This window comes from Myodes glareolus, chromosome 10, assembly GCF_982192425.1.
Source record: "Myodes glareolus chromosome 10, mMyoGla1.1, whole genome shotgun sequence".
Classification (NCBI taxonomy): Eukaryota; Metazoa; Chordata; class Mammalia; order Rodentia; family Cricetidae; genus Myodes; species Myodes glareolus.
The window spans coordinates 56,964,512-56,978,223 of record NC_142035.1 but is presented as its reverse complement, the minus strand read 5'-3'; the positions used below and the strand labels follow the sequence as shown (position 1 = coordinate 56,978,223).

Here is a 13,712-nt window from a genome sequence, read left to right as displayed (position 1 = left end):
AGCAATGATATTCCATTTTAAAAATTTTGAATGAAAGTAACATAAACAGACCCATTACAAACAATGAGACTGAAGCTAGAATTAAAAGTCTTCCCACAAACAAAAGCCCAGGACCAGGATCCACTGCTTAATTCTATCAAAATTTGAAGGAAGACCTATTACCAACACTTCCCAAACTGCTTCACAAATTATAAAAGGAAGAAACACTATTGAAAACATTATGAAGCTGATATTAATTATCCCAATAACCAAAGCAGGGTAAAGACACAACAACAACAAAGAAACGAAAACTACAGACCAGTTTCCCTGCTGAATGCAGATGTAAAATCCTCAACAAATCTGCTGCAAACTGAATTCAAGAGCATATTAAGAAGATCACACATCCTGGCCAGGGAGGCTTCATCACAGGGAGATAAGTCAACATTTGCAAACTGATGAAATAATACAAATAACTTTAAAGACAGAAATCAGATGACCATCTCAATAGATACAGAAAATGCGTTTGACAAAGTTCAGTATGCCTTCATGATAAAGTCTTGGACAAATTAGAAACATATGGTATGATGGTTTGAATGAAAATGGCCCTCATAGGCTCATATGTTTGAATAGTTGGTCCCCAGTTACTGGAACTGTTTGGGAAGGATTAGGTGTGGCCTTGTCTAAGGAGGTACGGCACTGGGGTGGCCTTTGAGGTTTCAAAAGCTCACACCAAGTCCTGTATGTCTCTCTCTGTGCCTTTGGATCAGGATGTGAATTCCTCAGCTACTGTTCTAGTATCATGCCTATCTGCTTCTCGGTATAATAATAGCAGATTAACCATACAAAACTGTAAACAAATCCCAAACTAAATACTTTCTTTTATAAAAGTTGCTTTGGCCAGGGTGTCTCTTCATAGGAATATAACAGTAACCAACACAGATGGATCGATCAGACTTCAAAACAACAAAGGTAAAGATTTCATATATATATGAAAAGATATATATTCATATTCATATGAGAGAGAGAGAGAAAGAGAGAGAGAGAGAGAGAGAGAGAGAGAACAAATGTATAACCAACATGTTACTAAGTGGAGAAAACTGAGAACATTTCCTCTAAAGAAAGAATGGGGGAAAGGCTGCCCACTCTCCCCACCTTTATTCTACAGTGCTCAACAGAGCAGTAATACATAAGAAAAATATCAACGGAATAAAAGCAAAAAGCAAGTCAACATCCCTGTTTGCAGATGACATGATTCTATATTTATTCTATCCTATTCTACCAGAAAACTCATAGATTTAATAAACATTTTCAGTAAAGTTAAAAGATACAAAATCAACACAAAAATACCATAGCTTTTACAAATACTGATAACAAAATTGTTGAGAAAGAAAAGTATTCCACAGCAAATGAAATGATTGTCAGAGTGATAATTTACAGAATGGGAGAAAGTCTTCCCCAGCTCTGCTTCAGAAATAAGGCGAATATCTAGAGAATATAATTTTAAAAACTAAAGAAGAAAGTAAATGTCAGGCAACAAATGGGTTAATGAAATCAGTAGACAGTTCTCAAAAGAAGAAACCCAAATAGCAAATATATCTAAAAAAAAAAAATAGTGAATACTCTTAGCCATCAGGGAATCGCAAATTAAAACATTTCAGATTCTATCGCATCTCACTCAGAACTACTGTCATCAAGAACAAAGGCAGAGCCAAGCGCTGTTGAGGAGGTGGGGAAAGGGAATCCTTTATTCGCGGTAAGGCTACTACACAGCTCGATGGAAACCAGTGTGCAAGCTTCTGTTGAGAAGTAAAAGCAGGGCTTCCAGATGATGGAGCTGGGAAGTACCACATTAAGTGAGGCAACCCAGACTCAGAAGTTAGAAAGTGCAAGTTCTCTCTCATACGGGGGTCCTAGCTCATGCAGTACACACACACACACACACACACACACACACACACACACACACACACACGGATATGTGGGAATTGCGTGGATACAGATTTGAAACTAGCAAGGAGAACAGAAGAGGAGTGAAGGAAGGGGTGAAGAAGGGAGAAGGGCATTGCACGGCATAGACGTGGATGGGAGTGCAAAGGGCTTAGGGGGGCAGGGAGATGAGGAGGGGTCAGCCGCAAACAGGTGCCATCTGAAAGGGTCATGATGAATCCTAATACCGTGTATGCTTCAAGAAAAATTTTAACCAGGCAGTGGTGGGGCACACCTTCCATCTCAGCTCTAGGGAGACAGAGGCTGGCGGATCTCTGTGAGTTCAAGGCCAACCTGGTCTATATGAGCAAGTTCCAGGACAGCCACAGTTACACAGAGTAATTCTGTCTCAAGAAACATTAAAAAGAATTTAAATAGATGACCCAAGTAGTGGGCAGTACTGAAAAATATTTTTTTAACTAAAAAGTTAAAACAGAATAAACTAGTGTTAATTGGCCAAACAAAAAGTTGTCTGTAGCTTAAATTTAGTGTGAAACTTACCAGTTTGAACTCTGATACACAATCTGAAAATGTTTATTATGTTCAAAAACAGAAAATTTTCAATGCAAGTCAAATTATACAAACATGATAGAGTTTTCTCACCAATGGAGATATATCAAAACTACCCAGGTGTGTTATGTGTAATTTATAACCCAGTAATAAATTTTGTTACCAACACCCAGGAACAGTACTCATCTTCAGGACTCAGGAATTTATGTCACAATAAATTTTGTTCTTTTAGATCTAGGGCTGACATAAACCAACATAAGAAACTCTATTTCTTAGCATGCTTACACTGCCAATGTGTTCGGATCTTTAATAACATTCTGGTTCAATCATATGGAGAAGAGAGATATACAATATACATGAAGTAATAAAAGCTAAGGCGGAATTGAGATAGACTGCACATATCTCAACCTTTTCCTGTCCCAGATGGAACCAAAGGAAGTAATTCATATTCAAGTTTTAATGAAAACAAAGACGAATGTCAAGCAGATCACAGAACCTCAGAACTTCTCAAAGGGAGAAAGGCAGGTGACATCAGATAAGAGACAAAAATGAGGGAAAACCTGAACTCTGAACACGACAGGAAGTGCAGTTTCTCTGAACCCCAAATGCAGCTGAACGAGGTGCAGCTGAGGGAGGGAGGGCTCTCTAGAAATGAGTGGGATCGCAAACAAAGCCAGCAGCAGTGAGGCAGGGTCTTCTCTCCTCAGAGTAGCTACTGTTGAGCGTATGGAAGGAGTCTCTCAGGTTTGTGCTTCAGAGACTAGCCCTGTCCCATTCATCCTGTTTGATCCCCAGCCCCCCACCCCCTCACGGTGACAGTGACTCAGGGTGCATGCTCACTAGAAATGGTAGGATGGAGAAGAGGCGACAGCAAGGGCAGATGAAAGGGTGCTTGCTGTAGGATATAGTTCTTCGTCAGTCAGCGCCTGTACCTATCGCGGCTGCAAGATTCCTTTTAAAAACTGTCAAGGACCTACCAAGATGGCAGACGGGCATGCGGTTGCCAGAACAACATAATTCTCACCATCTGGGTAAAGGTTAAAGAAGGAACCGGCTGCTTGCAACTTATCAGGTTCGGAAGACAGGGAGAAAGACAAACACTCATCTTGTGCTTCCCTCCCCAGCGATGCTACTGATCTCCTTTTGTGTACATTCTTCCTACTCTGAGCCAAGGAAGCAGAATTCTTGGCTCATTGAAGCAACCTTATGTAACCATGACAAACTTGTACTAAGGTTTGATTGCACCAACTCAGGGGAGGAGGCTGAACATATTTTTCCTTTACCGGCACAATTTGCACCTCTTCACTGCCCTCTCTGGAAAGGGTGTGTGTGTGTGTGTGTGTGTGTGTGTGTACAAGCTGCTCAGTCTGTATAACGTTGATTTCAGAGCTGACCATTTTTTAAATTGGGTTAACTAGAGTTTTAGTGTCTAGTTTCTTGAGTTCTTTGTATATTTTGGAGATCAGACCTCTGTCTGATGAGGGGTTGGTGAAGATCTTCTCCCAGTCAGAAGGTAGCCTTTTTGTCTTACTGACAGTGTCCTTTGCTTTACAGAAGCTTCTCAGTTTCAGGAGGTGCCATTTATTCATTGATTCTCTTATTGTCTGTGCTACTGGGGTTCTACCTAGGAAGTGGTCTCCTGTGCCCATGTCTTGTAGACTACTTCCCACTTTCTCTTTTATCAGGTTCAGTGTGGTCAGATTAATGTTGAAGTCTTTAATCCATTTGGACTTGAGTTTTGGGCATGGTGATAGATATGGATCTACTTTCATTCTTCCACAGGTTGACATCCAGTTATGCCAGCACCATAACCATACTGATGAATATTTTGCATACCACCATAGAACTTTTATCTGGCAATGGATGGAGATAGAGACAGAGACTCACACTGAAGCACTGGACTTAGCTCCCTAGGTCCAAACGAGAATCAGAAGGAGGGAGAATGTGAGCAAGGAAGTCAGGATCAGAGGGAACCTTCATCCGACGATGGATGGAGATAGAGACAGAGACCCATATTGGAGCACTGGACTGAGCCCCCAAGGTCCAAATGAGGAGCAGAAGGAGGGAGAACATGAACAAGGAAGTCAGGACCGCGAGGGGTACGTTCACCCACTGATACAAGGGGACTGATCTAATGAGAGCTCACCAAGGCCAGCTGGACTGGGACTGAACGAGCATGTGATCAAACCGGATTCTCTGAATGTGGCTGACATGGGGGCTGACTGAGAAGCCATTGATAATGGGACTTGTTTCTTCTGCATGTACTGGCTTTTTGGGATCCTAGTCTGTTTGGATGCTCACCTTCCTAAACCTGAAGGGAGGGGGGAGGAACTTGGACTTCCCACAGGGCAGGAAACCCTCACTGCTCTTAGGACTGGAGAGGGAGAAGGAGAGTGAGTGGGGGGAGTGGGAAGGTATTGGGAGGAGGGGAGGAAGTGGAAATTTTTATAAATTTTATAAATTTTATAAATAAATGGAAAAAAAACTAAATCTGGGGCTGGAGAGATGGCTCAGCAGTTAAGAGCATTGCCTGCTCTTCCAAAGGTATTGACTTCAATTCCCAGCAACGACATGGTGGCTCACCACCATCTGTAATGAGGTCTGATGCCCTCTTCTGGCCTGCAGACATACAGACAGAATATTGTATACATAATAGATAAATAGATAGATAGATAGATAGATAGATAGATAGATAGATAATTGATAAATAGAGGAGTTTACAATATTGTAAATGTACATGTTGAGACATATCACAGTTGACAGACTATGGTGTGTTCAAACGACTACCATTTTGTTCCTAATGATATCTGGGCTTCCATGGCACATATTCTCTTCCTTGTCAGAAGCCTTTTCAAAAGTATCACATTGTCCTACCGATCATGAACCACCTCAACTCCAACCGGAGTATCACACTGTCCTACCGACCAAGAACCACCTCAACTCCAACCTGAGCTTCACATTTCCACCACTGCAAACAATGACCCCAAGCTCTGACTCCAGTCGTTATTAAACCTGGCTAGACCTTTACCAGCCAATCATCATACCCCATTCTTTTTGCCTTTCTCAAACTCTCAGGTGACCAGTCTTCCAAACTGCCATTGCTTAAATCACCTTCATATTAGTCTTCTTCATAAGTCCTTCCTAAGTAATAACATACCTGGGACAGTCTAGCTACAAGTTAGTTAATAATGGGACTGGAAAGATGGCTCAGCAGCTAAGAGCCCTGGCTACTCTTAAACAGAACCCAGGTTCAGTTCCCAGCACCCATGAAGCAGCTCACGCCATCTAGAAGTCTATTTCCAGGGGCTCTACTACCCTCTTTTGGTCTCTGGAGTCTCCTGCACACACATGGTGCATACTCTTGAAGCCCAAAAATACACATAAAAATACATAAATAAGAGTTAATAGCAAAGTTAATACGTCTTTTCATACCATTCACTGTACACTACTGCATTCATGGAATTAAAGGAGTGTGACTCCCAAGTACTGGCATTAAAGGTGTGAGCCACCACCACCTGCTTCTGTTTCTATTTTGGATGGGATCAATTTCATATAACCCAAGGCTTTAAACTCACAGAGATCTGTCTGCCTCTATATCCCGAGTGCTGGGATTAAAGGTGTGTGCCACCACTGCCTGGCCTCTACGGCTAACCAGTGTGGATAGTTCTGTGCCCTGATCTTCAGGCAAGCTTTATTTGTTAGATCACAAACAAAATATCACCACAATACTTTAAGTACCTGTGTGGCCCTAATGAACACTTATTCTGTGATTGTTCATCTACTAGCAAACACTGAGAGGGAACACACACACACATACACACACACACACGCACACACACACACACTCACACAAATACAGTATAGAACAGAACATGCCTATTTAATAAAGCATCTTCATTATGAGGTCACAGGAGACACAGCTAGCCTTCAAGATGGAGCCCCTCAGTGTTCACTTCATAATCGGAGAAACATGGTCATCACTCCTCAACCTTGCCATGACTACTGAATAATCTCAATTTGATTATTGCTGGCTGCCTTTCCCCTCCCTTAGTCTCATTAATAAAAGGAACTTACTTTTTGTACTCTCCATCAACAAGAGCCTGGCAGGTAACACGACTGCCTCTGGGCTCCTCCACCATCGCCAACATCATCTGACAGGATTCAGTCGGAATTAACTTGAAGCTGATTTGTTTTGAAAATGATTTGTTTTGAAGGGTGGCTTGGTCAAGCAGAGGCTCTACATGAACAGGGCAGAGTGGTGGGGACTCTCCAAGCATCGGGGTTATTTTAGGAGAAGGGAGACAGCATCAACCAAGCAGCAGAGAGGGGCAGGAGAGTGGAGCTCTGAAGCTCTGGACAAAGACAACAGTGCTGACTATACAGCATTTCCACACTCTAGAATCCCAGGTAAGCCCTACTTTGAAAGAGACAATAGTATAAAGACTAAGACAAACTCACTTTAATCCAAGTAGCCTTTAAGCATCAGCAGTAATTACACTGGGAATATGGATGAGATGTTCTTACCTTTGCCTGAACTAAAAATGAGCAATGAGGGCTGGCTACGCAGGCAAAGGTGCTTGCCAGGCAAGCCTGAAGCCCACGTAAAGGTGGAAGGAGAGAACTGGCTTCACAAAGTGACTGCAACACACATGCCATACCACACATGCTTCTACACATATATTATGCACACACACACACACACACACACTCTAAAATAAACACGATTAAAGAAAGACAGAGAGAAAGAAGAAAAAAGAAAGGAAGGACGGAAGGGAAGGATGAAGAAAGGAAGGAGGAAATAAAGAAGAGAGAAATTAAAATGAACAAAGAGGTCCTTCCCTATGTGCCATGTTAAAAGGTTAATTCAATAAGAAACTTTGGACTGGGGTACAGCTTATGCTATGTATGTGTGAGGCCCTGGGTTCTGTCTGGATGTGGGATGCCCCTCTGTATGCTGTGAATATGCTTTATTATCATTAGTTAATAAAGAAGCTGCTTTGGCCTGTGGAAGGGCAGAATATAGTTAGGTGGGAAAGCCAAACTGAATACAGGGAAAGAAGGTGGGGCTGGAGGAGACACCAGCAGCTGCCAGAGAAGTAAGATGCCAAAGCATTACCAGTAAGCCATGGGGCATGTGGCGATGTATAGATTATTAGAAATGAGTTAATTTATATGTAGAGCTAGCCAGTAAGAAGCCTGCACTAATAGGTCAAACAATTTGTAATTAATACTAAGCCTTGGAGTAGTTATTTAAGAACTGGTGAGTGGGAGAGAAAAGTCTCCAGTCACATTTGGTGAACCAACATGAACACTTGAGTTTCCACATAAAATTTGAGAAAGAATAGAAAGCGGGGGGGGGGGGGGGGATTTGAGTATATCATGCTAGATTCCTGCTCCAGTACACAGAGGTGTCTCCAAGCCTCACAATGTGCTGATCTAGCTTTTACTCACACGGACAAAAGAGGTTTGTGGACAGAATGCTACAAGCTGCTTGATTATAACATGGGCCCACTGCTTCCCACGGTCTCCATGTTTAAAGTCTCCTCTTCCCAGATTTGGGAAGTGAGCATGGCTCCCAGAGCTGGTGGTGAACACACCTTCATACCTCCCCTATGCCGGAAAGACAAATGAGGCAGGGCCATTAGCCAGAGCTGCAGCCCTGGTCCTAGCACACTCACTTAGCATTTTAAAAACTTTCCTGGTCAGAAAATGATTACAGATATGCAATAAAGACAGATTCAGACAAAAAGAAAACCCTGAACAGGTCACAGAATGTTTTGAAAATGTGTGTAAGCTTAAGAAAGAAAGAAAATGGATATAAACAAAAAGAGCTTTAAAAAAATAAAAACAAAGTCTATATAAAGAGAGAGTATAATAACAAAGAAAAATAAGTCACATAAAGATATAGAGAGTCTGGATTATGTATACTATTGTGTTTTCTTTGAATTTTTTGATTGTTAATGAGCTACCTGCAGAGAGACATTTGATTGTGGGGGCCACTAAGCTAAACCAACATAAAGGTATCTTGAGTTCAAAATTTTGGGCTAAGGTTATGTTGCTTTGGAAAAGAGGTTCTGCTTTTGTTTCCACAGGAGATGAGAAGCTATGGATTCCTTCTAGGCTAATATGGTTTGATATTATGGTTTGATCAAGGAAGACCCCTTGAGAGATCTCCATGGAAGTAATGGCCCAGGTGATCCAACATCCAGAACAGCTTTCAGGCTACTGGTTGATATGGATCAACCACACAAAATATCCCAGTCAGGACTTGACTATAATTCTAAATTTAATCAGGATCTCCATAAGATTACCAGCACCCTAATCAGCAGTAAGTAGTATAAAAAACAATGCCAAAATTCCAAAAATGTTATTTATAAATGTTTGTTTTCACTTAAAGGGTGTTGGTTATAAATGGTTAATAGTCATAGCCAATTGCTTTCTAAAGAAAAAAGGGGGATATGATATAGAAATGATTAAAAAGATAGATTATTAGCTGGGCAGTGGTTGCACACACCTTTAATCCCAGCACTCGGGAAGCAGAGGCAGGTGGATCTCTGTGAGTTTAGGGCCAGCCTAGTCTACAAGAGCTAGTTCCAGGACAGGCTCCAAAGCTACAGAGAAACCCTGTCTCAAAAAAACCAATAAATAAATAGTAGATTATTAGATCTACTTTAATCCAAAAAATAACTGTTAATCTCACAATACTTTACATTGATATGGATTTTGGTTTACTGATACACAAATTTAAAGTCAATTTTGTTATACTATATATATTTCTACACTTGTTTAAGGTATTAAGTTTATGCAACTCATTAAAAATGTATAGTTAAGAAATACAAATTAATAGTCATATATAATAATCAAACTTATAGTCATGTTAGTTAGGTTTTCTGGATATGCAGAGAAATATTTCAGATGGATAAATAATCTTCAAACACTTCAAAAAACTACAGAATATGGCATTTAAAATGTTTTAAGAGTTTAAACTTTTCTCAATAGTGAGACACTTCTGCTCCTGGTAGCACCAACTACTTCAGGAGGATGATGGGCATCAAAGAAGTTCTTTATGGAGTTTTCTTTCAATATGGCAAGGCTAGCCATTGAGGCAAGAAACTGTTCTTGCCTAGACTGCTTGACAATATGCTATATAAACTGGATATGCAGAATCCACAGGAAAATAACTGCTGAACTTGTCAAAAGAAGATGGGAAAGTCCTTCAAGGTTCCTGCTTCATAAGAGTCTGCAAGACATTCTGCAGGACATAGAAGAAAGCGACTGATGAATTTTGCCAAAATAGGTGGGATAGTCCTTCAGATTTCCTGCTTCACTGAGAAATCTGCCAGACACTCTAGACCTGCAGGCTGAAGATAGATGCTCCACAGTTACAAAAGAACTTTGGGTGTCTGCCCAGACAGCCAGATGTCTCTGTCATTTCTAGAACTTTGGAAATTGCTTACAAAGCACTTCCTGTTTACTCAGGTAATATATTCTTCTGGGGTTTTGATGGAGTTGAAGACTAGATATTTATAGCTTTCCTTAGTTATGGTAGAAGATAGATTTAATAGATAGATGAAACTTTAGACTCACAAAGATAGAATAGATGATAGAGTATTTTCTTTAATTTTGTCAAATACAAATAGACTAAATATTATAACTGTAACTCTTGCTTGATATTGGTTTTGTTATTTGTAATTTTACTATGTTAAAGTTAAAACTTTCCTTTTTAATTAGACAGAAAGAGAGAAATGATGTGGGATGCCCTCTGTATGTCATGAATATGTTTTATTACGATTGGTTAATAAAGAAGCTACTTTAGCACATGGTCAGACAGAATATAGTTAAGCTGGAAAGCCAAACTGAATACAGAGAGAAAGAAGGCATGGTTAGGGGAGATGCCAGCAGCCACCAGAGGAGTAAGATGTCAGAGCGTTACTGGTAAGCCGCAGGGAATGTGGCAGTATACAGATTATTAGAAAGGGGCTAGTTTGTATGTAGAACTAGCCAGTAATAAGCCTGAGCTAATAGATCAAATCGTTTGTAATTAATATTAAGCCTCCGAGTGGTTATTTGGGAACTGGTGACCAGGAGAGAAAAGTCTCCAGCTACACGATCAATAGCACCCATCTCCTTAAAAGGAGGAGGAGGAGGAAAGAGAAGAGAAAATCTAGTAAAGAAGAAAAAAAATTTTGCTCTAAACTCAAAACCCAATTTTTACACATTTTGACCATCTCCAAACCTGAAGTTGCCCGTTCTGATCACTGTAAGTTGATCCTCCAGCTAGAAGACGGGTCATCTGGAAAAGGCAGTGAGCAAGGAAACACTCTACCCTACACGGGGCCACCGGGCTAGAGCAACAGCTTTTTTAGAATCCACTGAGGACCGGCAGCGCTGGCTCTGCTTGTGTCTTAACTCTGTCATTCATACCTCAAAGGCATTTTTAATTTAAAATACACAAAATGTGAAAGTAATCCTTTGAGATCCCCTGAAGTGCTCAGACAATATCATAACTCAGTTTCTGCTCCAGTGTCCCATTACCTCCAAACAAGGAAAGACAGCTTAAAGCCATTTCCGAGAGTAGCCAGAGATGCTCCAGGAGAGCCTTTCTGAGTGAAGTTGTGCACATCAGCAGTGCCATGAAATGGACCAAATGAGAGCCCAGAGGAGAAGCAAGGGCCCTTTCTTACCCAACGTTCACAGCCACCGTGCCTCCTCCAGCAGAAGTCAGTGCGAACGCTTTGGTCTGCAGAATTCCTGTCTAACAACCAGGACCCTTCAAAGACTGGCTTTTAGAAGAAGCCAATGACCCAGGAACAAAGTAAGACATTGGGCAAACTTCTACAACAGATGCTCTTCAGAGTATACCAGACCAGGAAAGGTCAGCCAAGGTCCTCAGTGTCTGTTTCACAAGGCCGGCCATGGCGTTACTCACACAGCGCCCTCGCTCACACACAGGACTCCCAAAGGGAAGGCCACACTCTACACACGCACAGCCCTGAGCCATTCCCATAGTGATGGCAGACACATAAATTAAATGAAATACTAGCAGTTATGTTTGCCAGAGTCTAATTGGAAGATTTTTAAATCTTTTTTTCTTCCTTTTTCTTTTCCTTTTTTTTAATTTTTATTGAGCTCTACATTTTTCTACTTTAGTATCCAAAGTAGAATTAGATTTAATATGTAGGTGCTAACACTAATCCGGAGGGGTGGAGGGCAGATGTTACGCTAAGGAATGAGCTGTAAGGGCAGGAGTTGTGCTTGCCCTGTGGTAACAGCGACCCTCTCTGGACTCCAAGGCCCCTGAAGAGGCGTAACTATGCCCACATGGCTTGCTTTGCCTGTTCATTCTTCTCATATAGATTGACTAGTTACAGGTAATGCACAACGAACAGTACTTTATGAAGGAAAACGTTAGCGCTGGCGTCCATGGGTTCAAACACTTTAAGGTCTGTAGCGGCTTCTTCTGCCTTTCGTACAAATTTCCTCTCCTGTTTGCCTGCTGGTTGATTTCTCTGACTTCATCCCCAGCAATGCATTCCTACCCTAACTATACAGCAGGCAGGAACTGCCTCTGGCTCATCCGCACCCAGATGAAAGCTGTCGCCTTCCCAAACACAGCCTTGATTTTTGCTGGCTCCTCGCTGCCGGCAAATGCTCTGAAGCCATGGGTGATGTCCTCTCCCAGATGTCATTTATATGCCCCCTGATGAAACCACGTCAGGGACAAGTGAGTCTTTAATGAAGTCACACATGGTGTAATCTTTCCCGCATCTCCTCGGTGTCTTCCCCCAGCCTCCTCGGATGTAACACCTGGGTGAAGATCTCAACAGCAGCTCATGAATGCTGCTGTAATGCCTTGACATTTAGTTGTATCAAAGAGACGGCACTGGAGGAGAAATGCGCTTTGCTCCCGGGACGGAGCTCACTAATGAAAGGAAGATTGCAGGAGTGTGATCAATAAGCAAAATCTGAAAAGGTATGTTACCCTCAGATCAGGAGTCCCCAGTTCTATGGGCACAGCAATTTGGGAGAAGGGACTCTTGGAAAAGGATCTAGATCATCTCCGCTTCTTACCTCTCTTACAGCGGGCGTGTAGACTCATGATCACTGCTGTGTCGAGGCCCAGATTCTTGATGAGCCAACACATGAAGGACTTTATAGCTTGCGACACTACCCCAAGCAAGATTGCTGTCCTGTCCAAAAGCCTTGAGACCTGACATTGGCACGGCTTCCTCACAGACTCGGGTCCTTTCCAGTGTCTGTGTCTAGAGTTTTCACCCACACTGAAGATTTGCTCTGGCAAGGAACCTTCCTCCACTATCAGCCATGTAGTTTCCAAAGACCTTTGACAGCAGCCTCAGAGTCTCGACTCACTTTCACATTGTGTAATGAATAACGACTCTTGAATCGTTAGATCTCCCAGATCTAGCCTTTTCTTGTAACAGCACAGCCCTTTTGCTCTGGCTGCGGTCCTCTCGGTGCTGAAAGGTGGGTGCTTCGGTGTCTAACCTTCAGGTCGTTGGAAGTTTCTCAGGATCAGATATAGGGCCTTCTTGAGCTTTTGCTGGTCTCACTGTGTTCAGTGAATCAGATCCTCTACAGATCCCAGCACTCTGAACTTCCTGAAGATCACAGGTCGGGTAGATGGGGACGTGGCTGACTAGCCAGCAATAGCTAGCACTGACTTCCATGATCCTGGTCCTTAATCACTTCGAATTTCCTTGCCCAGTCACACACACACACATACACAAATGATTCAACCACTAGACAATAAACACAAGATATAAGAGCCTGTTGCTATACAACATGCTACACTGCTTCCCAGTAAAGCTTCTGGTAAGTAGAAGTACACTTGAAAATGATGTAGAAAGTACAGCACACTCAAAACACAAGCCAATTCAGATACCACTCTTCATCAAGTGTTAGAGACTGTACATGAATGCATGTACTATGAATTCTACAACTGGCAGCCAGATCTGTTTAAAGCAGCACTGCCACAAATACAAGGAATGTTTCTCACTCTGACATTATGACAGCATATCACTGGGGAATAAGAATTTTTAAGCTCCATTATAAATTTATGAGATCACTATCACTAACCAAAAAGTTCTGAGGCAGCTCTAATCTGTATGCACACAAGCATATATAAGGCATGCTATAAAGCCTTGTTACTAAACAAAAATGGTTTAAGCACACATAAGACATGTATAAAAATTTACTAAATATTAGCTCTCAGGGGT

General features: G+C 41.7%; 1 protein-coding gene and 1 long non-coding RNA gene across 7 annotated transcripts in view; one reads left to right on the top strand and one right to left on the bottom strand.

Annotated features, from left to right (window-relative positions):
• Frmd5 (FERM domain containing 5) overlaps window positions 1-13,712 on the bottom strand; it is a 278,068-nt gene that overhangs the window by 219,685 nt on the left and 44,671 nt on the right. The window lies entirely within an intron of this gene.
• On the top strand, window positions 9,412-12,943 carry LOC146892563 (uncharacterized). Its single transcript, XR_015003951.2, has 3 exons — window positions 9,412-9,954; window positions 12,265-12,448; window positions 12,558-12,943. It is a non-coding gene; the product is annotated as an uncharacterized LOC146892563 (long non-coding RNA).